General features: G+C 47.6%; 1 protein-coding gene across 4 annotated transcripts in view; it reads right to left on the bottom strand.

The window, feature by feature from the left end:
* The window catches only part of RNF44 (ring finger protein 44), a 32,966-nt gene extending 12,369 nt beyond the window's left edge, over positions 1-20,597 (bottom strand). For 2 of the 4 annotated variants that reach the window (XM_069077718.1, XM_069077715.1), the window contains exon 1: positions 19,242-19,423. The gene's annotated coding sequence lies outside the window, so the exon portion shown is untranslated. Of the gene's footprint in view, positions 1-9,920; positions 10,137-19,241; positions 19,424-19,889 lie in introns of those variants that run through there. The other 2 variants (XM_069077717.1, XM_069077716.1) reach the window with 2 other exon arrangements.
* Between the last annotated feature and the right edge of the window lie 4,836 nt (positions 20,598-25,433).

The raw sequence follows: 25,433 nt of genomic DNA on the forward strand, positions 1-25,433 counted from the left end.
CTCGTGGGAGGGAAGAAGTACATCCTCTGAGATCCTCCTAACAGCCCTGTGAGTGCGAGTGCTCCCCTGGAGAGACGGAGACTCGCGGGAGGGAAGACGTACATTCTTTGAGATCCTCCTAACAGCCCTGTGAGTGCTCCCCTGGGGAGATGTGGGAGGGAAGACAACCTGTACGTGTTCACAGACACTTAGAAAGATCACACAGAAGGAACCAGAACTCAGCTTGCTTCATTCCCCCAAGATGGCACAGCCTCTCCTGTTCAGACAAGGCCCCTACCCCAGCTGGATGGCTTCGCATTGGTGTGGTCCCTGTTTCTTTTATTGGTTTCTGTATGTGTTGTTTGCCACCAGCAGGAGCATTAAAGCAGGACTGCCTCCACTTTCCCTCATAAATCCAGCACAGCACTCTGAACCTGCCTTGCGCAGAGTGGGTTACTTAATAAATGTTAATTGAAACCAGTGTGAAAAAAAAAAAATCAGTCATTTTAACTGAATTCACAGTACAGAGAAGGGAAGTGGGGCTGCCTGGGAGTCAGGAAAATTTAGGTTCAAGTCCTGCTCGGTTATATCCTGGCTAACCAGAAATGGAGCTGTGGAGTTCTTAACCCTTCCCCTCTCCTCAGTCCCATGATCTAGAGCCAGCTCCTGACTGGCTTCACTACCATCTCCTTGCAGGACTCCCTCATTGTAAAAGGAGGGCCCTTCCAGTTCTGACTCTATGATTCTGAAACGCCGACTATTATCTCAGACCTCTGGTGTCCTCCTTCATCAAATGGGGACAGAACTACTGGGAGGGCCAAAGAAGATGGGAATGGGAAAGGGTTTGGGGAACTGGAGATGGTTTCAATTATGGAGGGAGAAAAGAGGCATTGTCATTCCTGGGGTGATGGGCCTGACTTGGCAGACACTGAAGGTGTTAGACAGGAATAAGAACCTTTGCCTATTCACGGGCCTACAAGTCAACCAGCAAGCCCTGGGCTGGGAAGTGGATGACCTGGGGTTGAATCTGGGCTCTTTCCCTAACTTCTATATCACCTTGGGCAAGTTACTACCCCAAGTTTTCTTTGTAGAAGGAAGGGCTGGGCTTAATGAGCTCCTGGGTCTTCGGTTAAATGACCAGTTTTTTCCCAGTGCTATCTATCCTTCCTCTCGAAAGTCTGCTCTGGGCAGAAGGCTCTGTCCCAGTGACCACACAGAGAATTCACCTGCCTGCCTTCCTAGGGGTCTTTGCATGAGTGAGCAGAATGGGAGAAAAGGAGAAGCAGTGGCATTAACAATCAAAGGCCTGGAGTCAAGTTATAGGCTCAATCCTGGAACTGTGTGACCTTGACTTACAAGTCACTTGTCCAGAGCCCGTTTCTTCCTTCATCAAATCAAGAGATCTTACTGGATAGTCTTGTCAAGCCGTGATATTTCTGAGTTTTGCATCTTAGTCTTAAGAGTCAAGAGATCTGAGTTTGAGTCTCAGATTTTATATTTCCTAGACTCAATTTGGCCAAACTATAAAGTAAGGCTAGTAATCCTTGAACTTCAAAAGGGTCACTGGAAGAAAAGCCCTATGTAAACCTTAAATGCTAAAGCATGGGGCACTGTAAGATGCTATCACTAGATAGAAGGGACTGCTGAGTTCAGAGAAGCAGAGCAGAGTGAACAGCCACACTTCCCCTCCCTGTCAGGATGGATGGGGACTGGGTATTGTGGGAATGGAGAAAGGGAATGAGATAGAAGTCAGTGTACCCAACTCTAGGATAGAGGATCTGAGGGCTAGAAGATATTTAGAGATCATTTATACCAGCAAAACCTGATGAAAATGTCATTGGGAAATGTTTAACAAAATAAATAAAAATATGTATAAATAAATATAAAATATATAATTATAAACATATACAATATTAATATAATATGACATATAAAAATACATATAAATGTAAATAAAAAATATATAAAAACAACACAACATAACAAAGCCAGTGGGGATCCATAATCATCCCCAAAACACATACACAAATACACACCTAGGGTCTGAGGTACGGAGGAAAGAAGAGGGATAGTCTACCTCAGTCTTAGGTCTTACAGAGCAATAGCTTCCAAGGTTTTTTTTTTTCCCAAAGCAGAAGTTGATTTGCCTGTTCTGGTCTGGGGCAGTCCTGTCAAACTCAAACAGAAAAGAGTCACTAATTGTACACCAGGATCCCTAATGCCTTCATACGACTTAGTTTTAAAATGTAGTCCTTATGTGTTATTGTATTTTTATTTTGTTAAATATTTCCCGATTATAGTTTAATTTGGTTTGAGTGCAGGCCCCATCTCTAATCTGGACCAAGGCTCTGATTTTGCAGATGAAGGAGATTGAAGCCCAGAAAGGTGAGGTCAGACCTACACTAAATTCATTGCTGTTTTCATGTCTGGCCTCCCCCCACTTTACCCCACCCCCGCCCCCATGTAAATTTAGGGCAAATTAGTGGCAATATTGCTTTGCCTTAGGTAACAGTGGCAAACTCAGACTTTGGCATACTTCATTCAACTATTCCCTCTCTCCTTTCTACAACACAAGTGCCCCAGGCTAGAAATACAAATGGCTTCATGCTAGGCTTCAATCCAACTATGGCAGAGTGAGGGAGGGAGAAGGTGGCAGAGGAAGCCCTGAGTCACCTGGGGACACCTGAAGAAATGTGTCCACCCCAGCAGTCTCCCCATCAGCAGCAGGAATCTTAGGCTCCTGGGCAAGAGGGTGTCAGCGTGACCCCGGAGAGCAGTTTCTAAGTGTTTCTTTGAGGGAATCTCTGGGGCTCATATAACCTATCCTGATCTTTAGAGGCACCCCAAAGTGGAAGGCTGACGTGGGAGGCAGCTACCTGTCCTGAATGAAAAGCTGGTAGGACTGAAAAACAGGCAGAAGATGGCCACTGAGTTGTTACACCTTTCATGAGATCCCAGAGAAATCAGCTTGGGAAGCTATTGCTCTTTGAGACCTAAGGCAGAATGTTCCCACTGGGCTGGGGAGGTGGAGTCACTCCTCTCTGCTCTCTACCTCAGACCCGTGATGGGGGTGACTGTCAGGACTGTAAGGTCCTTAGTAATCATCTGGTGCAATCCCCTGCCAATCTCATGGGGGGACCCGAACCCAGATCTCCCAACTGCTGGACAGTTCCCAACAGGGCAGCACTTCCTCCCAGGAAAAGGATCCTGTCTTCTATTCATTTAAGAATCAACAGGCATCTATTAAATATTTGCCATATGCCAGGTCCTATGCTATGTGCCTGGGATACAAAAATCCTTGTCCTCAGCACTTACAGTTTCTGGGGACCAAAGACAAATGAGTAAATACAATTTAAAACAGGTAAATACAAAACGCTTTTTGGGGGGACCGATGGGGGAGGTATAGGAAGAGGAACTACTAATTGGGAAGATCAAGAAAAGACTCATAAGGTGAGCCTGGAAGGAACCAACTGGTTTTAAGAGGCAGAGATGAGGAGGGAGTGGTTTTAAGTTATGAGGAGACAATAATGGGAGATTCAATACTGGACGGGAAGAACTGGAAAAAAAAAAGACATTCTGGCTAGACAGTAGAGCACATGAGCATGGAAAGATAGGCTCAAGGGTCTGAAATGTCAAATGGATGAGTTTATATTTGAGGGATAAGTAAGAAGGGAAATAAGTGAAGTTTCTTGAGCAGGGTGGGGGGGGGCAGGAGATGGTCAGATCTTTGCTTTAAGAATGACAAAACCGGGGCGGCCAGGTGGCACAGTGAGTAAGAGTGTTGGCCCCAGCATCGGGAGACCCGGGATTGGTCCTGGCCTCAGATACTCAGCACCCACACACAAAAAAACTGGCCGTGTAACCTTGAGCAAGTTACTTAATCCCAATTGCTTTAAAAAAAAAATGACAAAACTGTGGGGCGGGTAAAAAAAACAACTAAAAAACAAAAAAAACTAGCTGTTAACCTTGGGCAAGTTACTTAACCCCAATTGCCCTCCAAAAGACCAAAAAAAAAAAAAAAAAGAATGACAAAACTGTCAGCTGTGTATAAGATTAATTAGAGAGGGGAGGAAACTGCAGACATCGAAACCAATTATTGCAATAGTCCAGGTGAGAGGTGATGAGAATTTGAACTATGAGTCCAGGTCATGTAAGTGGAAAGAAGGGGGATGGTTTTCTAAGCCACTGGTTAAAAGTGAGTTGACAGCATGTTTGGAACCAGGGGCTCCCAGTGCCAACGTCTTACCAATGTCAAATGAAACCTGAATCCCAATGTCCCCCAGGACGTTGCTACTTCAAGTGCTGTCTTTGCCTTCAAATTGAAGACCTACAAACTGGCCATGAACCAGTAGTGGAAAATGTGTTAGACTTTGGGACTGAGAAGACCTAGCTGTGAGCTGTGAGACTCATGCAAGTGCCTGTTGTCTTGGTCTCAGCTGCCTCATCTATAAAATAAATGACTGTTGAATCTAATTGAACATGGCTGTTGGGGCTCAGTGATCATAGAGGTGCCTTCAGTTCTGTAAGTCAGTGGCAGAACCCAGGTCTCCTGACTCCAAGGTATGGGCTCAATCTACCCACTGTGAGCTCCTGAAGGCAAGACTCTGTCAGGCGCTTGGGTTCAGTCATTCATTCAGCCACCACTGTTTAGCGGGCTAAGAGAGAGAAGATAAACTAGTCAGAGTGTGAGAAGGAATGGCTTCATTAGAAGTAATGTTTATGGAGCCAAGGGAGTAGAGTAGCCAGGAGGAAGGGTGACTGACAAGGTCAAATGCTGTATAAAGGTCATGGGGGATGAAGACTGAGAATGGCTAAATCCAATGAATGGATGGCCTTTCATACTGTAAGCTGAGAGGGTTGAAGTTAAAAGAGGGAAGAGGAAGTGGGGGCACTGAGCAGTATCTATTTTCTGTGAGAATTTGACAGCAAAAGAGAACATAGGACAATAGCTTGAGGGGATGGCAGGGTGAAGGGAAGAATTTTTTTTTTAAACAACAGAGTAAAGAGGGCAGCTAGGTGGCACAGTGAATAGAGATCTGGCCCTGGAGTCAGGAAGACCTGAGCTCAAATCTGACCGAAGACACTTCCTACTTGTGTGACCCTAGGTAAGTCATTAAACTTCTGTTTGCCTTTTTCCTCAACTCTAAAATAGGATTGTAATAACAGCCCCTACCTCCCAGAGTGGTAGTAAGGATCAAAGGAGACCAGAGTGCTTGGCATAGAGCCTGGGGCACAGTAAGTGCCATATAAAAGCATTTATTACTCTGAGGTAGGGAATCTAGGAGGGAAAGGTGGTAAGTATGAATGGCTTTGGTTTTCTCAGTCAAGCAGGAAGTAAGGTAATCTTCTGAAATCGGTTGCTGTGAGCATGGCCTTAAGAAGGGAGGAAAAGATCTAGCATCCCCACAGTAAGGAGCACAAAAGTCAACCAGGGAGGGGGCCGGTGGCACAGTGAAGAGAGCGCCTGCTCTGGAGTCAGAAGGACCTGAGTTCAAATGTGACCTTAGACACTTAACACTATCGGTGTGACCTTGGCTAAGTCATTTAACCCTAATTGCCCAGCCTTCCCCCTCCAAAAAGAAAAAAAAAGTCAACCAGGGAATAAAAAGAAAGCTATATCGCAGCTGTGCTCTGTAGATTAGACAACACCAATTTTTTGTGGGTTCAGGTAGCAGAGCTGGGAATAACTCCAAAAGTGAGCAGCTCAGAAGTAGGGAACAAAAAGGTGGAGCTTTGGGGGGACATAGAACTGGGGGATTGGCAGGGCTGGAAAAGCAAGAGGCCAAACGACTCACAGGAGGGAGCTGGCATCAAATTTAGTGGAGGAATTCACCTGAAGGAAAAAAACTTCCCTCAGAATCCTAACTTATTTCTTAGCTGTATGACAATGGTTAAGAAAACTTACCTTAGTGCCTTCCTTCTGAGATTACCTCTAATTCAGCCTGTCTCTATCTTGTGTGCACATAGTTGTTGCATGTTGAATGTGAGCTCTTTGAGACTGACAGGGGCTGGGTTGTTTTTTTTTCCCCCTTTCTTTGTATCCTCAGTGATTAGCAGGGTGTCTGACACATAGTAGATGTTTAATAAATGCTAGCTGACTGACTGGCTCTTCTCTGAACCTCACCTTCCTCATCTGTCAAATGGGGCTAATCCTATTGACACCACCAAACTCATAGCATTGCTGTGATGAAAGCACTTAGTAAAAAAAAATTCGACAGAAATGGGAGCCAGGACTAATATGTCTATTTCTAAATCCTCTCTGCTTTTTATTTGAACTCAACCAACCTTCACCCCATGGCAACCAGGCTGGGGGAGGGAAAAGAAACCTCAGAGAAAAGAAATCCACAGATAATAAGAGAATGCTATTTTAGCCAATGATTTTTCTTCCTCTTTCTCCCACACTTCTCCTTGTGGCCTTGGTGGGAAGGGCCCTGGCCTAGGAGTCAGACACCTAAGCCAGCAGTCCTGGCTCTGCCCCAGACTCACAGATTATCAGAGGTGGATAGACTTTCAAAGATCAGGAAATCCAATGCTCTCATTTTGCAAAGGAAACTAAAACCCAAGTACAGAAGGGAATTGTCCAAGGTCACACAGTGGTAAATCGAGGCCTTCTGACTCCCAAATCCAAAACTTTCTTTGCCAAACTGCTGCCTCACTGGGTGACACTGGGAAAATCAGTCCATCAATCACTAAACATTTATTAAGTGCCTACCAGGGGGCCAGTACCTTGTTAAGCATGGAGGATGTGAAGAAGAGCAAAAAAAAGGTTCTTCCTTCAGGAAGCTTACAATTTCATGTGGGGGAAAACAACAATGTACAAATGAAATACAAACATCATATAGGATAAATGGGGTGGGGTGGGGGGAGTCTAGGAAAGACTTTTGCAGAAGCTAGAACTTTAGTTGAGATTTGAAGGAAACCAGGAAGTGAAGATGAGAAGAGTGTTCTAGGAATGGGGGACAGATGCAAAAATGCTTGGAGTCAGGAGACAGAAGGATCTCATTCCAGGAACAAGGAAACCACTTCTCCTTTTGGAGCCTTAAGTCTCTTCCCTCTTTAAAAGTCAAGGGAGTATAACAGAGCCTTTAAGAAACCAAGTCTGGGGCTGCTAGGTGGCACAGTGAATAGAGCACTGGCCCTGGAGTCAGGAGGACCTGAGTTCAAATCCATCCTCAGACACTTAACACTTACTAGCTGTGTGACATTGGGCAAGTCACTTAACACCAATTGCCCTGCTCCCCGCCCTAAAAGAAAAAAAAAAAGAAACCAAAAGTCTGAGAACTCAAAGACAAAAGCCACCCTCAAGAGAAACAAGAGAGCAAAGACAGATTTGTTCTTTCACAGTCCCACCAAGTCTAAAAATTAATGGAGAAGGAAGAAGGGGGTCAAGCCTCAGGCTTGTCTGATCGAGTGTTTAAGCACCTAGAAGGCACTACAGAAAGACTCATGCAAGGAGTGGTCAGTGGAAAGAGCACTGAAAAGCTCTGAGGGTCAGTGGACCTGGGTTTAATTCCCAGTTCTGGTGCTTATTACATGTGAGACTTTGGGCAAGTTACCTGGCCTCAGTTTCCTCATCTGTGAAATGAGGGGCCTTTGAGGTCCCTTTCTGCTCTAGACCGATGACCCCACCATCCAGTTCTGTGAGGATCCTGCCTGGTTCTCTCTGTGGGTAACATAAATAACACTGGCAGCTTTCATTTCCTACTTTCTCACAACAAACTTGGGAAAGATGGGGAAATGTGCTCCTCCCATGGTATAGGTGCAGGCACTGGGGCTAAAGCACAGAAGGGAGTGGTAGCAGAGCCTAGATCCCAGGTGTCCTGACTTCTCTATTTCACAGATCATGAAGATGAGGAACCTAAAGCTCAGACAGGGAAAATGATTTGCTTAAGTAACTTTATTGCATAGCTGATAAGTGGCAGAGCTGGGGCTGGTGACCCCCAGTACTCTTCCCAAAACGGAAACAGAGGCTTGTCAGTGTTTACATCCAGAGCAGGACAAGAAAACCCAGTCCATATAACTTCCTCAAGTGACTGAGCAGCAGCTTGGGCCCTCTGGAAGAACTATGGGAACCACTCATTCCCCAGAACCCTCTGGCTCCTCTGCTGAGGAATCACGACTCATGAGGGTCAGTCACTGGGATGACAGTCTGAGTCTAATCACCTGTGTTTCCACCAAAGTTCTGGCACTGACACTTATTTTACCCAGGGCATTCAAACATCACCCAAACCTCAATTTCCTCCTCTACAAAAAGGACCTCTTCTAACCAGGCTTTTAGGCAGCATGAGTTGCTGTTGGGAATTAATGGACATGGACTGAACTTTCAGCTCTGCCTGTCACACGACTAGCTGTGACCTTAGAAGAGACCCTTCCCTCCCTGGGCTTCAGCTTCCTTAACAGTAAAACCAAGGGGTTGGACTATGGAAGAGTTTTGAAATCCCTCCCACCTCTGACATTTTGTGGATTCAAGAAAAAAGAAACTATGTATCCCGTTCCTGACACAGAATTTCAGATCTGGAAGAACTCTGGGGCATGTAGTCCTAATGTTGGCAGGCCAGAAATCTCTCCAACATCCCTAGGGGTCATATAGCCTTTAAATCAACACTTTCAAGGATGGGAAGGAAGCCCCATTCCAAGTTCTTTTAATTCAGTCTAAACCTGCCTTCCAGTAGTCTCCTTCCAAGCCGATCCTGAGTCTGACCCATGGAGCCAAATATTTAAAGACAACTATCAAGCCCAGAGGCCAGAAAGTGGGGTCTACAGAAGGGGATTATTTATAACCCAGCTAGGAGTTCTTCCAGTTCGGCCAGGAATTTCTCCCTAAGGGTTTTTTTTTTTTTTGATGTGACAGTGAATTCAAACACCAACTCTGCCAAAGTTGGGGAGGAAAGAAAGCCTATTTTTACAGCCTTTCAAGGCTCACACAAGGCTTTTCTTTAGATTAGCAGGACAGAGTAGGCAATGCAAGTGCATTATTCCCATTTTCAAAAGAGAAAACTAAGATCAAGAGAGGGAAAGAGACTTGCCTAAAGTCACACTGCAAGTAAGTGGTCGGGGTCAGCACTGGAACCCTGGTCTCTTGATTCCCCCAGTCCAATGCTCCTTCTACTGAATCGGAAATTGAACTCGGGAACCGAGTAGGAGAAGGAAAGAGTAGGGGCGCTTGGGGGTCCCTACTTTCTCTTCACAAACTCAGGCCTAATTTTCCGATATTAACGACCTCTACCCCAACCCCCTAGGCTTCAGTGGCATAGAAGATACTGGCGGGGAAGGATGGCAATCCAAACCGCCTTTCCGGGGGAGGCGGCTCTCTCCAGCCTACACCTAGGCCACCCAGAGCATAAGCCTTTGTGCAAAGGACCAGGCAGAGCCCGGCGCCCCAGGGCGGGGAAGAGGAGGAGGGGTGGCCAAGGCGCCCAGCGGTCGGGGCCGCGGCGGAGGGAGCTGTGGCTTTAAGAGCCGCGGCTCGAAGACCATGTGCTCGGCGTCAAACAAAAGCAACAAACAAAGGAGCGGGAGGCGGCGGCGGCTGCGTGCCGGACGGTTACATTTCCTCACAGACCACGGGGGAGGGGGCTAAGGGGACAGGGGGAGAGCGCCCCCAACACCCCCTCAGTGCCCAGCTCCAGGGGCCAGGGTGACCACGGTTTTTCCAGCTATCCTGGATTCTGCCTGGGTCGCTGGGGAAGGGGAGGCAGGGAGAGGATGAAGCGGGGATTTCCTCCCTCTCCCCCCGACCCCGGATGGGACCAACTTTGACTCTCCGGCCTTACCTCCCCCACCCCACCCCCCGCCCGCGACCCACAGCGCATCTGGAATTAACCCCTAAAAGGCCAATCCACTGTGCCCCCTTCTGCCCCAGGGCAAGGGCTCTAGGAGGCTGTGGCTCCAGGGCTTGGGGGAACTGGGCAGTAGGTGGAGGAATGGGTGAGCTCACTCACCTTCAGAGCGCAGAGGCCGAGGGAGGCGAGGCGAGGCGAAGTGGCAGTTCAGCCTCCCAGCTGCAGCCCCGGGGCCGCTTCCCTTTGTTCCCGAGCTTGGACGGCTGGATCCAGCTCAAGAGCGGAGCGAGGCTGGGGGCGCAGCTCGGCCCCTTTAAGAACCCCCGCCCTGCGGAACAATGTCTACCGCCCTCCCCTCACCCCCTCACCCCCGCCCCCGCGCCGGGCTTCTTCCGGCGACTTTTTTCTTCGACGACCGCGTAGCCCCCCTCTACCCCCCACCCCGAGCTAGCCCGGGGCTGGGGCTGGGGGGCAGCGGGCCGCGGGCCGATCCCCAGCCGGGGCCGCCGCCACCGCCGCCTCCTGATCCCTGTTCCGGGGTAACTGGCCCTTTAAGAACTGTCCGCGGCGGCGGCAGCGGGGGGATGGAACGAACCAAACATTTGATTCACAACATTCGGGGGCAGCGAGCGCAGCGGCGGGAGCGCGCGCCAGGGCTCGCGGGGGAGGGGAGAAGGGAAGGACCCGGGAGTGAGCCAGGCTCTAAGACTTCCCCTTTCTGCTCCGCCCCTCCCACTGTGTGTGGGAGGGCTCAGGACCCCTCCCCCTCACGGAGCACGTGATTCCTGGGCCCGCCATTTTGGGCTGGGGGAGATTTTTTTTTTTTATGTCCCCTCTCCAGGCTCTTCCCTCTCCCCCCTTATTTTCCTGGTCCACAAGTGAACTAGAAGGGGCTGATTATTCGGTACGAATTGAGCAACTATTGGATCTAGAGCTGGAAAAGGTGAGACTACATTTAGGAACCATCAAGTCTAACTTATTTTAGAGTGGGGAAACAAGCCTGGAGAACGGAGATAAGGAAATAAATTGCTCGAGGTCACACAAATCAGTGGGAGCTCTGGGATTTAATTCATCAAATGTTTTAAAGCACCTACTGCGTGTAATTTGGGGCTCATTCCAATAAAAATCTAAGTTTTTCCCGAATGATCAAGTGAAAGGAGCAACCATTTTGGGCTGGGGAAATCATGGGGTGGGAGATTAAATTGTGGCACTCTTTTCTTGCAAGCTCTGATTACCAGAGCAAAGGTGCTTTCATTACCCTAGTGCTTAAAAGGAGGGACACTGAGTAAGTTTCAATAGCCCTAGTTAATAGAGAGCTGGAAGAGACCTCAGAGACCATCTAGTCCAACTCCTTTGTTTTACAAACTAGGAAACTGAGGCCCAGAGAATTTAGGTGACTTCAATTTACTTGCCCACCTCCTCAGACTCCAGAACTAGGTCTCTTTCCACTTTACATGCTTCATTGTCCTTTGAAGTGCTTTGGAAAAAATCCTGATTACTTATTACCTGGGCATGTCTCTCTAGGTCCATCCTTGTGCGTAAAATTATCGGTATAGATTATGTGATTTCTGAGGCTCCTTCAAGCTATAAAAAGGTCAATTCACTGGTTCTATCATGTAATTTCTAGAGTTCCTTCCAGCTATAACAATCTATAGTCCTTTAAGGCTCACTCGTTCTTGGTACATAACACCCCAGTGGCAGGTAACATCAGAGGAAACAGGCACATGAGAGAACTTGCCCAGCAGTCACAGTAGGTGACTGTAACCAAAGAAGGGGCAGGATTTTCTCTTAGGTCAGCCAGGCACCAGACTTCTGTAGGACCCGGGTGTTGTCCAGTGGGGAGTGGAAACTCCAGAAGCCAAGTGACCTGGAAGGACCAGTCCTAGCAATGACGTCACTGTGGGCTTCGCTGCACCGCGATGACGTCAGGCTCTCCAACCAGAGTTACTTCTCCACTGCTTAGTGTTTACAGCGGGGTCTCTTTAAGAAAAAGAACCTAGTGTGCAGCCAATGAGAGGCTCTGGATGCAAATTAGTTAAAGTCTACCTAGTGCGGATAGGCTGTACCCGAGGATTAGGTCACAATACTATATTCCCTCTCCTTTCCCTCCTCCCCCTACCCCGGGTTTATAGTGGGCGAACCCAACAGCGAAGAGGAGGAGCCGAGAAAACTTTGTGTGCAGATGCCCTAGGCAAAGGCGCGGGGGACTGTGCCCTACTCTGCGAGGAGAAGCTTGCTCGCTCCACTCCTCTCCTCCCAGACTCCTGGCGGAGCTTCCGTGCACCTGGTGCGGTCACTCATGGAAGAGAGCTTAGAGACTGTCTAGTACAAGCCACTAATTTTTACAAAAAAACCGAGGGCCAGAGGGAAAGGGGTTAACTCGGGGTCACTGAGCGGGTGGGTGCCAGACCCCCAACTGGAACCCAGCTGTACTAAAACCCATCCGCCCTGTCCAGGGGCCTTCTCTGGGGAGTGGAGCTGGCCTGTGGCCATAAGCCTTGGCCTTGCCCCCAGTTCCCAGAGCATTTGAAGGAACATGAAGCTTTCAGAGCAACCCCGCTCTGCACCTGCACCTGCTAGCCCTACTCATGGCTTCCCAGGCCATAACTGGTGAAAGAAACCGGCCCTAATCGTGCTACTGCCCTGCCCAGCCTCCTCCATCCTCACTAGTGATAATGGGTTCGGAGTCTTGAATCTCACTAACCCGTAGCATCAGAGCGACCTAAGTGACCTTGGGACAGCAAATGAAAGGGATTGGAGGATCACCATCCCCTACCTCGGGATATTATATATCCTAAGGTCCCTCCCACTTTTGATATTCTAGGTTCTGACCTCTGACTTTCTGTATTCTGTGTTTTGATGTCCCTTCAAGTCCCACTTTTCTGTGTTCCAGGGTCTGAATCTTGTTCTGCCTAGCTCTGACGTTCTGTGTCCCACTCAAGACCAACTTGCATCCCTGATCTGTTCTTTCTGCAAATCTAAAGGAAAAGGCCTAGCCCAGGGATTTCATTAGCATGTCAAACTCCCTTTACCAATGCAGGTCCAGCACCCCAGTCTAATCTTAGTCTTGGAGTTAGAGCACTGAGAAATTAGGTGATTTTACCCAAGGTCATACAGTCAGGACTCATCAGGGTTGGGACTTGAAGGGAAGGTCTTCCTTGTCTCAAGACCTGTTCATTATCCCCTTGTCCATACTGCCTTTCTATGAGTACATATTTAAGATGTGTGCTTCAATTTTAGTTTTCCTATAACTCTTCCCAGGCTACAGAAAATCTGAACTCTTGACATTTAGGTCTCCACAATATGCCCCTTCCCTACCTAGTCAACCTCAAATTTGCTTCTCTCTTAAGTTATATATTGTATACTCCAGTGGCCGGAAGTGAAGGCCTGGGCTTAGTGTACTCTTAAGGGCCCTTCCAACCAAAGACTGGAGGTACTGGAAGGCAGCTCTGCTGACAGGATTCAGATGGATCTGACCTCACAGCCATTACTACTGCTTGTTTCCACACTTGTATATGCTGTGTGGAAGTCCCTGAAGAGCCAAACTTTGAGTTCTAATGAGGACAGATACCAGTGAATAGCCACCTGATAATATCATAACCTGGAGATAGCCCAAGGAAAGGGAGGTCACTCTACTGAGCCTCCCAACCCTTTCTATTCTCTCCTGAAGTCATGCCAGGTCATAGGGCCTGGCTTACCTTGTACACTCCTAATGTATATGTTTTAACACTCGACATACCAAGACTGGGCCATCCCAAGCCATCTTGTGGGTATATTACCTACTTCCTGGTGCCCTAAATGCCCTTGCGGACCACTATAATCCATCAATTCCCTCCCTAAATACTCCTGTAGGGGTGAAAGCTATGGAACTTTGCTCTGTGGCACCTAGGCATAAAAGATCTCCAGCCGGGAGGCACCATGGACATTATTCAGTATGATTCCCTCATTTTAGAAGATGGGGAACTCAGCACCACAGGGAGAATCAGATTGGGATTTAAATCCAAGGACTATCCAACCACAAGTACCAGCATTCATTTTATAGATGAGGTTAGTGAGGCAGGGTATTGAGAAAGGAGGGAAGTGATTTGTCCTCTACTCCTAGATCATCCATGGTACCAGGAATGGGGGCTTAGAAAGTTCCAGGAACACCTTCAGTACCTTTTTATATGCTAAAGTCCCTTCCAGGTTTGATATTTTACACTGTATTCTAAGGTTCCTTCCAGCTATGACATTCCACATTCTAAAGTTCTAAAGTCCCTGCCAGCTCTAATATCCCATAAGTTATGATTTGGTACTTAACTTTCCCCACTCTGACCTAGTTTCACTAGCCACAATCTAGGGTCTCATCTGAGCTCACTTTATTACCAATGTGCATCATCACCCACCTTAAATACAAAGAGAAACCTCCTATGTTACCTGGTACTCAGGGAAAGCCAGATGTTCTGGAGAGAATATTTCCACTATTCAGTATATAAGTTTATTTATTTATTTATTTTTTGGTAAGGGGCAGGGGAGAGGAAGGAAGGGTGCAGGGGAGGAACAGCAAGAGGCCAGGCTGGTGCTGGAAGGAGCTAGCCTTTAGCAAGTGCACCTCTGTGCAAGGACAGGAAGTCTGGGAGCTTGCAGAGGCCAGCAACAAGCTTGATTTCCTGCTTTTGAATCACATCTACTTAGCTGCCTTACCTTCAAAAGGCTGCTCATAGTCAGGGTGGGGGCCACCTCCCTAGTAGCACTGACTCTACAGAATTCACAAAATGTCTTTCTTCCTGGGCCCCTCACATCACTCCCTCCACATGGGTAATATCTCCTCCATTTTCTCACAAGGGGAGCTGCTGCCCAGAGAGGTTAAGTAATTGGCAGAATCCACACAGCACACCTTGGCCAGGAGTAGCCCTGGAGACAACAAATGAGACAATATATAAAAAACAGTCTCCAAACCTTAAAGTGCTATGTAAATGCTAGTTATCATCCCCTGGGGAGCTCAGACTAGCCTTAAAGGATAGGATGGGAAAGCATGTCTTATGAGTATCCTTTGAGAGATCTGGGTTAGCCTGGGGAAGAGAAGACTGAGGGAAGATGTGATTACTTTCTTCAGGAATTTCCACAGGGCTATCACTGGGAAGAGAAATTAAGCTTGTTCCACTAGGCCTTGAAGGACAGAACTAGGAGCAACAAATAGTAAAAAAAAAGGTTGTCTTGACTGATTTTGGCTCAAAATAAGGAACAATGTCCTAACAGAACTGTACAAATAAGGAATGGGTTGCCTGAGGAGGTACTGAGTTTCTTAAAACAGGAAGCTGAATGACTGCTTCACAGGAATGTTGTAGAAGGGGCTTCCCTTTAGGTATGGATTGGATCTCTAGAGATCCTTCCAGTCCAGATTCTGTGACATTCAGTGGAAGACAGTGTGTGCTTGCTGGTTGATGATAGCAGAAGGGGGACTGGGGAAACACTTGTCTAAGATCTAGAACTTTCTTTTCCAAGGGTCCAATCCCCATCCCCCAACTCCCCTCCAGTGACAATAACTTGGAGAGTCTCTTGGTTCTCTGCTTAGTTCTGGAGTCTGTGCATCAGTGTGTATGTGTTTATGTATATGTGTGTATATGTACATGTGTATGTGTATATATATGTCTGTTTGTGTCTAAAGTTCTTACTGTCTGCCTTCTTAAAGGAAGAGACATTTGAGTTTCAACTGGAAGGTAAGTAGAGGTTCCAAGAGGTGGAGGGAGATGAGCACAGAGCATTCCAGGCACAAGGACTGCCTTTGCAAAGGCAGAAGGCAGGAGATGGAATGTCCTGAAGGGGCAACAGCTAGTAGAACATATATACAGACACAATCATAAGCATGGGAACAGACATGGTATTCACAACATGAATAAAAAGTAATTTTTGAGAAGGGCACCAAAACCTGGGGGAAATCAGAAGAGACTTCCGAAGGAGGTGATGTCTGTGCTGGGTCTTGAGGGAGCCAGTGGTTCCACTGACTGGCTTGCCTTTGAGGCCCTTCACCAGCTGGTGCCACCCTAACTTTCCAGCCTTATCTCATGCTAGGTTCCATTCAAACCAAGGGGGCTCACAGCAGACCTTTTCACAACACATCATACCTGCAGCTCAAGGTCCTTCAAAGACTATTCCTGATTCCCTCAGCTGTTAGTGCCGTCCTCCCAAATCACTTTATATTTCTCTGTGAACATGTTGTATCTGCCTATTAGAATGTAAACTCTGAGTGCAGTCTCTTTTGTTTTTGTATCCTTTGTGCACAAAGTAGGTGCCCAGCCCAGAGCAGGAGCTTAATAAATGTTTGTCAATTGATTGTGTCTGTGCTATAGAGTAGGCTCTCCTGAAAATGGGTAGTTCAGATCTTTGATATTCCTCCCAAATGACTTTTTTTTCAACCTATTTATTCCATAGTCATACTTATAGGATCATAGGTTTTAGGGCTGGAAGGGATTTTAGAAGTTGTCTGTTTCAGTCTTTAATTGAAAACCCCCACAGTGGCAGAAGACTCATTACTTTTCAAGGCAGTCCATTCCATTATTGAATAGCTCAGATTTCTGGGAAGTTATTCCTTACTCCTGTTGCTCCTGGGATATCTAAGTCTTCCTTGTAGATCCCTCCTTGGTGACGGTACTGGTGACACTATCGTTTTTTCCCCTCCCTTCAGTGTTTATATGGAATGTGCAGGAAATATAGCTCCATTTATGGGAAGAAAAAAATGAGGAATAGAAATGTATAGTAGAAAAAGTCCTTAATTTTAAGCCAGATGATAGGGGTTGAAGCCGTAGCTGAGCTACTTATTAGCCATATGATTTTGAGTAAGCCTTTGTATTTCTCTGGTACTGTATCTTCATCCTTGTCCCATTTCTGCCTGAAGTCAAATTTGCACTGGCTTCATAGTATCACTTTTGCCTACCAGAAAAGCTGGTGCTTGATAGGTATCTGTCAGGTTTGATTGTATCTCTGAGGGAAAGAATGAAACCTTGGGAACTGTCTGCTCCAGGGAAAAGGATACAATGTATCCTTATGGATCATTTATCCCAGGAGTGGAAAGATGGTGGCTCTTTGGGGATTGTTTGTCCCAGGAGAAAGTTTCTGACAGACTCTGACTCTGTTCTGCAGTGAACTATTAGGAAGTATTTCTCTGAGGAGAGGGGGAGTTGATCCTCAAGGACCATCTGTCCCAAAGAGGGTAGAGGAGGACTTCTCGAGATCTCCCTGCTACAGGAGAATAAAATAGTGGGCCATTACGAATACCACTCTGCTTCAAAAAACCCAGGAGTGCAACCCTTATTTGATATGTGGGGTAGGGAGCTGAAGCTACCATACAATCTTAATCATAGAATTTAGAGCTGGAAGGAGTCTCAGGTGAGGTTAGTACAAACCCCTCAAAGGAGAGGATGAGAAGGGCAGTGTGTAGCACAGTTAGAATTTGTACCCAGATCCTCTGACTCCCCAATACATATATACCAAGCAACCTCTCTATAAATTCATGGGGGGGGGGGGGGGGGTTGTTCCCTCAGCTCAAAACCTCTCAGGGCTCTGACATTAAGGAAGGACTTCAGGTTTGGAACTGATCTGAAAGAGCCTATGCTTTTCAGTAATATCTCTTACCCTTCACCCCATGCAGACCCTTTCTGCACAGCATTTCGAAAGGAGGACATCTAGCTGCTTCGGAAGGAGGCTGAAGCGATCTAAGAAAATTCTTCCTCCTACAGAGCTAAAATCCCCCCCCCCCCCCCGTGTGATTTCCCCCATTGTTCCCAGTCCTCCCAGGGAAGATCGGAGGAAACCTTAAAAAAATGCAAGAATAAAACAGATCCCTTCCCCAACCCACCCCAGTCTCAGTGTTTAAGTAGTTGCCCCCAAGCATTATTATCTCTATTTTACAGAAGTGGAATCTGAGGAGTAGGGTCTCTGAGGTGGTTAGGGGCAGACCTGGGACTGCAACTCAGCAGTCTTTGAACTCGGAGTTCAAGTCTCTTTCCGAAACAGCCCGGAGAGTTTGGGGGCAGGGGAGAAGGCCAGTTACTCAGGACCGCGCTCAGCCCGCGCCTGTGGAGCAGCGTCCGCTCTCAGCATAGTCCGATTTCTCGGTAGTGGAGCATGCTGCTAGGAGCGGTGCATGCTGGGACTTGTAGTCCGATGAATGGAGGAGTTGGTGGGAGGCACGCCTCCTTTACCAAGCTCTGTTGTCCCAGAGCAGGCTGCAGCAAGTGGTCTCGCAGGGAGGCCAGAGACTGAGAGTCCGCGGGTAAGGAAAAGCGTCCTGAGTCAGGAAGAGGGAGGAGGGGCGGACTCGGAAATCCGAGCTCCCAGCGGAGCTTCCTTGCTCTGCTCAACTGGGGAAGTTCGCATCCGGCCTGAGTGCCCGAACAACGCAACCCGTCCCGCACTCAACTTAGGCAGCGCTCTGTACTGGGAAGAGCTCAGGATTGGCAGTCAGAAGACCATGGTTCGAATCCTAGGTCTGCTACTTTGTGTGACCTTGGGCAAGTCATTTAACTATGTCTCAGTTTGCTTATCTATAAAATGAGGGCATGGAACTAGATGATTCCTAAGAGGCATTCCAGTTTTAAATCCCAGTGCCCTCAGCCTGGTGAGGGGGCTCAGGTGCGGCAGTACGGCGAAGGGGGCGGCGCTACCCCCAACGAATGGGAGGACGATCCCCTCCCCCACCCCGAGAAAGGGAGACCCAGCTGTCTTCCTGCCCCCAAGGCGAAGCTCCCAGCCAGAGCTGGAGTCTTCCCTCAGCCACCGATCAGAGGGGGACCGCACCCACAGGCTCACTGGAGTTGTCCTACTAGGGGGGGCCCCAACGGCACCAGAGTCCTTGAAGGGCCCAGCATCCCTTCCCCATGCCCGGGGGCACGGGGATACAGCGCGCACCCTCCCCTTGCTCCTTACGTAACCATCCATCCTGTCTGTCTGGTCGTCCCCGGAGCCTCACAGCGGGCCCTGCTTTTAACTAACTTCTCTTCCGTCCTCCCCCCTTCCCTTCGTGAACCCCCTCAGCGGCTGGCTCCCCCAGAAAAGAGCAGCTCTAACCCCCATCCCCCACCCTCATCCCCCAGCAGCTCCTGCCTCCACGCCTTCCCAGCCTGGGGCCCCAAGACCAAGCGGCCACTCCCCCTCCCTGCTGACCCACCGACCTCGTGTGTCCAGGACCCCGGGACTTAGCCCTCCGTGCCCAGCTCTTCACCTCCTGCAGCACCCCGGGGCTCAACACCCTCTCCTGCATGGTCCCGGGGTCTCTGAGTGAAGGCGCCTGCGGGAGACCCAGCTGCTGGAGGGAGAGACAGAGGTACTGCCACCTTCTCTTCTCCCCGAGGCCAGGAGGAGAGGCAGCCGGTTCTGGAGCATGGGTGCACCGGGTTCCCAGAGCTGCAGCTCCCGAAGCGCACGGGGCAGGGTCCGGGCACAGAGCTCCCCCCCTTCTCCCCCCGGCTCCTGGAGCACGGAGGCCAGGCTCGGGCGCCTTACCTGCCTCGGCTGTGGCTCCAGCTGCACGGATCTTCCGGCCCCCTGTGCGTCCCTCGGGCTGTGTGCTCGCAGCAGCAGCACCCCCGAGTCCCGGTTCCTCTCTGGCCCGCGCGCCACCGCGCGCTCAGCCTCTCGTCATGTTGCCTCGGCAGCCCTGTTGCCAGACGCCCCCCCCCCCCCCCCCCAACAGCCCGCTACCTGCCTCCCTCTCCCCCTCCGGCCGCCGCCTAGTGGAACGGTCCGCGGACCTCACCATCTGCTCCTAGAAACGCGGGGCCCCGGCTCCTGCTGCGCAGCCCCCTCAATCCCACCCCGTGCTCCCTACAGAGTGGAACGGTCTGTGGGCCTCACCATCTGCGCCAGAAGGAGGAGGGGCAGGGGAGGTCAAAAAGATGTTGCTCCTAGTCGCTTGAAAACCTCTCCCCACTCCCACTCCCTCGGCCCCAACCCTGCCTAGGTCCAACTGCAGAGGTCCACCCCAAGAGGGCTGGGCTGAGCTGGGGAAAGGGCAAGTGCCAAGGGCATCGTTGTAGTGCCAGTGAGGGGGGCTGGGCAGGACAAGACAGGGGGCATTAGGAACCTGATTTAGAAGCAGAAGTGGTCCGGCGCACTCAGGGGTACGTCTTACATTTTAGGGCTAGTACTGACCTCTGCAACACCTCAGGGATCCGGTGAAGGCTGGCCAGTGTGGCCAGGCATTGTGTATAGAGAAGCAAGTGGCTCAACAGCAGTGATCGGTAGGAGAAGACGTTACACAACCATAGTCTTAGAAATTATGCAACTGATCGCTTTAAAGATGAGAAAATGGGCTCAGAGAGGTGCTGTGACTTGCTCGGAGTCACACAGCAAGTTAGTGGAAGAATTTGGATTTGGACCGAAGTCTTTTGACCTCAAATCCAAGGCCGTTTTGGGAAAGCTTCTAGAACTGTATCTTTTACTTTCCCCAGAGCACAGCACAGACCTCAAGCCACTCTTCTAGGTAAGCACTACAAGGGCTCTAAACAGTTTTTCTCTCCACAGCCCTCCTTGTTTCCACTTTAAGGGCTGGCTCTTCGGCAGTCCCTGCACTCAAATCCCACCTTCCTTCCGCTCTTTTCAAGGGCAAACTCATCTTTCAGAGGCGCTCCAGTCAAGCCTCTTATCGGAGAAACCAGACAAATGCCTATATTGGACGAAGAGTCCTCGGGTGGCACCCAGGCAGTGGATAACCAAGAGAGGGTGTGGCCCTTCCCTTTCGGCAGTATCTTGCTGGGGGTGGGGTAAGGAGAACGACGACCTAGAGAGTCACTCGCCCCCAAGAACCTCTGCGGGCTCGAAAAACTACAACTTCTAGCGTGCATTGGGCTCTACTCTCTCCACTCCACCTCCCCCTTTCCCCAACACCCCCAGCAAGATACTGCCGAAAGGGAAGGCCCCCCCCCCCCCCCGCCCACTGCCGGGCCCGTTGCAAACCGGGAGATGTAGTGCCCACAGACAGTGCCTCGGAAAGGATCCGATTTAATGCTTCAAGGGACCTTACAAATGATCTAGTAAAACTCCTCCCCCTTTTTTTTATATAGGTGAGCATATTGAAATCCCTGGGAAAGGGGAAGTGATATGTTCACGATGACACAGAATTACAGAAGCCCAGAGATTGAAGCTGGCTAATTGTCCAACTAACCCCGACAGGTCCTCCAACTTCCGGAACCCACTGTCTCCAGAGGCAGCCCATTCCCCTTTTGGTAGATTCTAATCATAGGAGGCTTCTCCTTAGGTGGAGCCTAAATCTGACTTATAGAAAAACTTCCCTCCCGTTGTTCCTAGTTCAATTCAGTTTAACAAACGTTATTTACAAACACCGCCTAAGACAAAGACGAAGCTGTCCAGGGTCCTCTGTATTTATTTACTGTGGGGATACTACCTGTACACATGAATACCTGGTAATTTGATACCGGAGAGATTGCTAGCAACTCAGGATGGGGGGGGGGGGGGGGATCTGGGAAAGCTTCTTGGAAGAGCTAGCACTTGAAATTTCAAGGAAGACAAGTTTGCAGAGAACTGAAGACAACGTGAATTACGGTATTCAGGACCACTTGGAAAGAAAGTGCAGGGGCGGAAATTGGAATGTGGGGCACAAAGAACCGCAGGAATCCCTTTCGGCAGAAATGAAGAGCGTGTGAAGGGGAACCATGTGAAATAAGACTGGAAAGGTAGATTAGGGCTGGATTGTGGAGGAGTTTAAAAGCCAGGCTAAGGAGTTTGCATCATAGGAGGCCACTGAAAGTATTTAAACAGATTTATTTCTGCCTTGTGGAGCCAAGCAGAGTAAGTTCCCATTGCAGTTCTTCAGATATTTGAAGCCAATAATAGTGAATGAATGAATGATGAATGAATGAATATGCATTTATTAAGTGCTTACTGTGGACCAAACACCATCCTGAATAGTGTTGTGTGTGTGTGTGTGTGTGTGGGAGAACAAAAAGGAAGATGGGTCCCTGACCTTAATCTTTTTTCAAGTTAAGAAATTTAAGCTATTTTCAAGAAAGTTAGAAAGCAAAAAGTTCTTGAACTTCAGTTTTATATCATTGGCAAATAAGCAGTTCTTTGAAGTGATTATTCACACATCTTTCCCATACTTTTGATCATATTCAAGAAATGACAAATTTCAGAATATTTTATCATTTTAAAATAACCGCAATTGAAAATTCAGAAAACCAATCACAAAGAAGAATCAAAGTGATCATTTGCTTTAAAAGAAATGCAAAGCTTGCACTCTTGCAGCAAGACAAGCATAACCATGTGGTTGTATCTGGTTTCAGATAGAAAACCCTTAGACACTAAATAGAATTACTAAACATTGATAATAAAACAACACCCAATATATGTTTTAAATTCTCTCTTTGCCAGATTGTTAGAAAGCAAGCTGCTTCTTCAGTATAACTTGAGTGTATTTTCCCAATATCCTGACTGAGCAACTATTAACCTTGATTCTAGCACTCACTTGCTCTCTGTTCCCTACAGTGCTGTAGCCTTTACAATGCCAGATTAGGCCTCTGAGAGGGACTTAGCTCAGGGCATGATGGGAAGTAGTTATTTTCTTTCCTGATGCCCCAATCCTATAGCAACTCAACCCATTGCCCCTCTGTGATCTTTGCTCATCTTTGTTATAATCTCTGCCTTCACTTTCAGTCAGAATAATCAACTAGAACTCAGCCAACCTGAGGATGGTAGGTAAACTTTACAAGATGGTCTCTAAGCAGGAACCCTCATCAGTAGCAATTTTCACATATACTGGTTCAAAAAATGTTGTTACTGTCCAGTTGTGTCTTCTTGATACTACTTGGGATTTTTGTGTCGAAATTCCTGAAGTAGCTTGCCATTTCGTTTTACAGATGAGGAACCAAAGCAAACAGGAGTGACTTGCCCAGGGTCACACAGTCAGTAATTATCTAAGGCTGAATATGAACTCGCAAATATGAACCTTTCTGATTTCAAGCCTAGTGCTCTATCCACTGAGCCACCTAGCTGCGCTGTGGTTCAAGAATACATAGCAGGTGGCCAGGTGGTCCAGTGAATAGAGCACCGGCCCTAGAGTCAGGAGGACCTGAGTTCAAATCTGGCCTTGGACACTTAACACAAATCTAGCCATGTGACCTTGGGCAAGTTAACACCAATAGCCCTTCCAAAAAGCAAAAAAAAAAAAAAAAGAATACATAGCAGCTAAATCAGAGAAATGGAGCCACACTTGACTACTGAGCATCAAAGCCCATAGGCTTTGCTAGGGACAAGGAAGTCACTGTACTTTTGCTACAAAGTAGAAAAGTTTAAAGCTTTATATGAGAATGAGGGAACTCAGTACATCTAGAGTAGATACAAGATCCAAACAAGGATGCTATGATTCCCATGGCAGTTGGCCTCCCTGATCTCCCACCACTACCCTTCTTTGGCAAGGGATCAGTTCTTTTTTTTTTTTTTTAAAGCAGTTGGGATTAAGTAACTTGCTCAAGGTTACATGGCCAGTTTTTTTGTGTAGGTGTTAAGTATCTGAGGCCTGAACCAATCCCCGGTCCTCCCGACTCTGGGGCGGGTGCTCTTTCTGTGCCACCTAGCCTCCCCAAGGGGTCAGTTCTTTTACTCCTCCATCCTCATAATTGTGTCCCTCTTAAGAAAGACATAGAATTCCCAAGAATCCAGAGACTTATTCCATAAGCTTGACTTGTTTCTCCCTAGTTCCCACCATCCTCAGGTTGGCTGAGTTCTAGTTGATTATTCTGACTGAAAGTGAAGGCAGAGATTATAACAAAGATGAGCAAAGATCACAGAGGGGCAATGGGTTGAGTTGCTATAGGATTGGGGCATCAGGAAAGAAAATAACTACTTCCCATCATGCCCTGAGCTGAGTCCCTCTCAGAGGCCTAATCTGGTATTGTAAAGGCACTGCAGGGAACAGAGAGCAAGTGAGTGCTAGAATCAAGGTTAATAGTTGCTCAGTCAGGATATTAGGAAAATACACTCAAGTTATCCTTTGAGGGTACTCATACATTGGGAATAATACAAATTATGTCACGTGAATATAATGGAATACCTTAAGAAACTATAAAAGGGATGGTTTTGGAAAAACCTGGGAAGACATTAATTGATGAAGAATGAAGTGAGCTAAGTCAGAAGAACAATCCATATCATAACAACAGCATTGTAAAGACTAAACACTTTGAAAGTAACTCTGATCAATGTGATGACCAACCATGAATTCAGAAGACTCATAATGAAGTAAGCATGCTACCCACCTCCTGACAGACATGGACTTGGGGTATAAAATGGGATCAATGGGGTTATTTTGGGACATGGCCAATATTTAGAATTTGTTTTGCTTGACTATGAATATTTGTTATGAGGGTTTTCTTTTTCAGTTGAAGGAAGAGATAAAAGAGATTAAAAAAATTTTTTATTAATTGAAAAAATTAAAATTTAGAAGAAGGTTCACCAAGACTCCACATGGCTTAAAAAAAACTTTAAAAATGTATAACTTGCATTAATACAATGCTTTGAAGTTTATGAAAAATTTTTTTACAACAAGCTGGTGAAGTAGGTAATGCAGGCAACTACAAAGATTACATTATAATATGGAGAGGCAACACACATGGAAAGTGGTAGACAGAGAATAGTATTTTTGTTTGGAAAGTTACAAGGATGGTTAATGGAACTATAGGGAGAAAGATTGACACAATATTTCCAGTAACAACGAATAAGCGAGTGAAAAAGCGTTTATTAAATGCTTATTATATGTACCAAGCACTATGGGGATGTATGGCCCTGGAGATGGAAATATAAAAGCAAAGAAACCTTACATTCTAATGGGGGAGACCATATATACAGTATAGGAAAATGGTGACCAGGGAAAGGCAGTTTGGTCCTCAAAAAGTTACAGAGATGGGTCATAAGGAGAGGACTGACACACACCATCCAGGTTCCAGAACTGCTTTAGACAATGAGGGAGCCTGGCTCAAGGGAGGGGAGGGAATAAAATGAAGCATGACTTTCCTTAAATGGTGGGCCAGGAGAGTCAGTCACTAATCAAGATGACTTCGTCCTTTTTATGATGATTCCAGAACTGGAATGGAGTCAGAGGAGAAAAGAGCAGAGGGTGTCATCATGGTGAGATAACTGGTGAGAAGGTGTAGGGGGAGACCATGTTTCTCTCCACCTCCCAATCCAAATCTTCCCCAGAATCCTGTTTGTTCAAAGTATCCTAGAGTAGCGTGGTCTCTAGTTTCTTCCCCATCCCAGTCACTCTTCTAGGTCATAGGACTCCAAAGCTGGTCTCTTGCTCTGGGAGATCCTGCTGACATTGTTATATTGCCAGAGTTAGTAGTGTTTGTTGTCAGACATTGTCAGTGGAATCCCCTTAGGTGGAGGTCCCTGGGTTTCTCTCATAGAGTCTGAACTCATAGAGCTCCTCCTTCCTGACATCCCTTTCTCTGACTGAGGCTACAAAACTGTGTCTCAGGGCTGAAGTCTGAGGCTGAGAGGGAAGATAGCATGGGGGCAGTGAACTTGGCCTTGGGAATCAGACCTGTATTTTAGTCCAGAACAGTGGTATTAAACTCAAATAGTCATAGGGTTATTTTATCATACAGAAGGATCGCTGCAGGTCACATGTTGACTTAGTTTTAAGATGTAATGTTATCTATGTTTTATGGCATTTTTATTTAT

The sequence above is a fragment of the Petaurus breviceps genome, unplaced genomic scaffold, assembly GCF_028583685.1.
Source record: "Petaurus breviceps papuanus isolate PSGF00001 unplaced genomic scaffold, PetGlider_PUasm1.0 90994, whole genome shotgun sequence".
Lineage (NCBI taxonomy): Eukaryota > Metazoa > Chordata > Mammalia > Diprotodontia > Petauridae > Petaurus > Petaurus breviceps.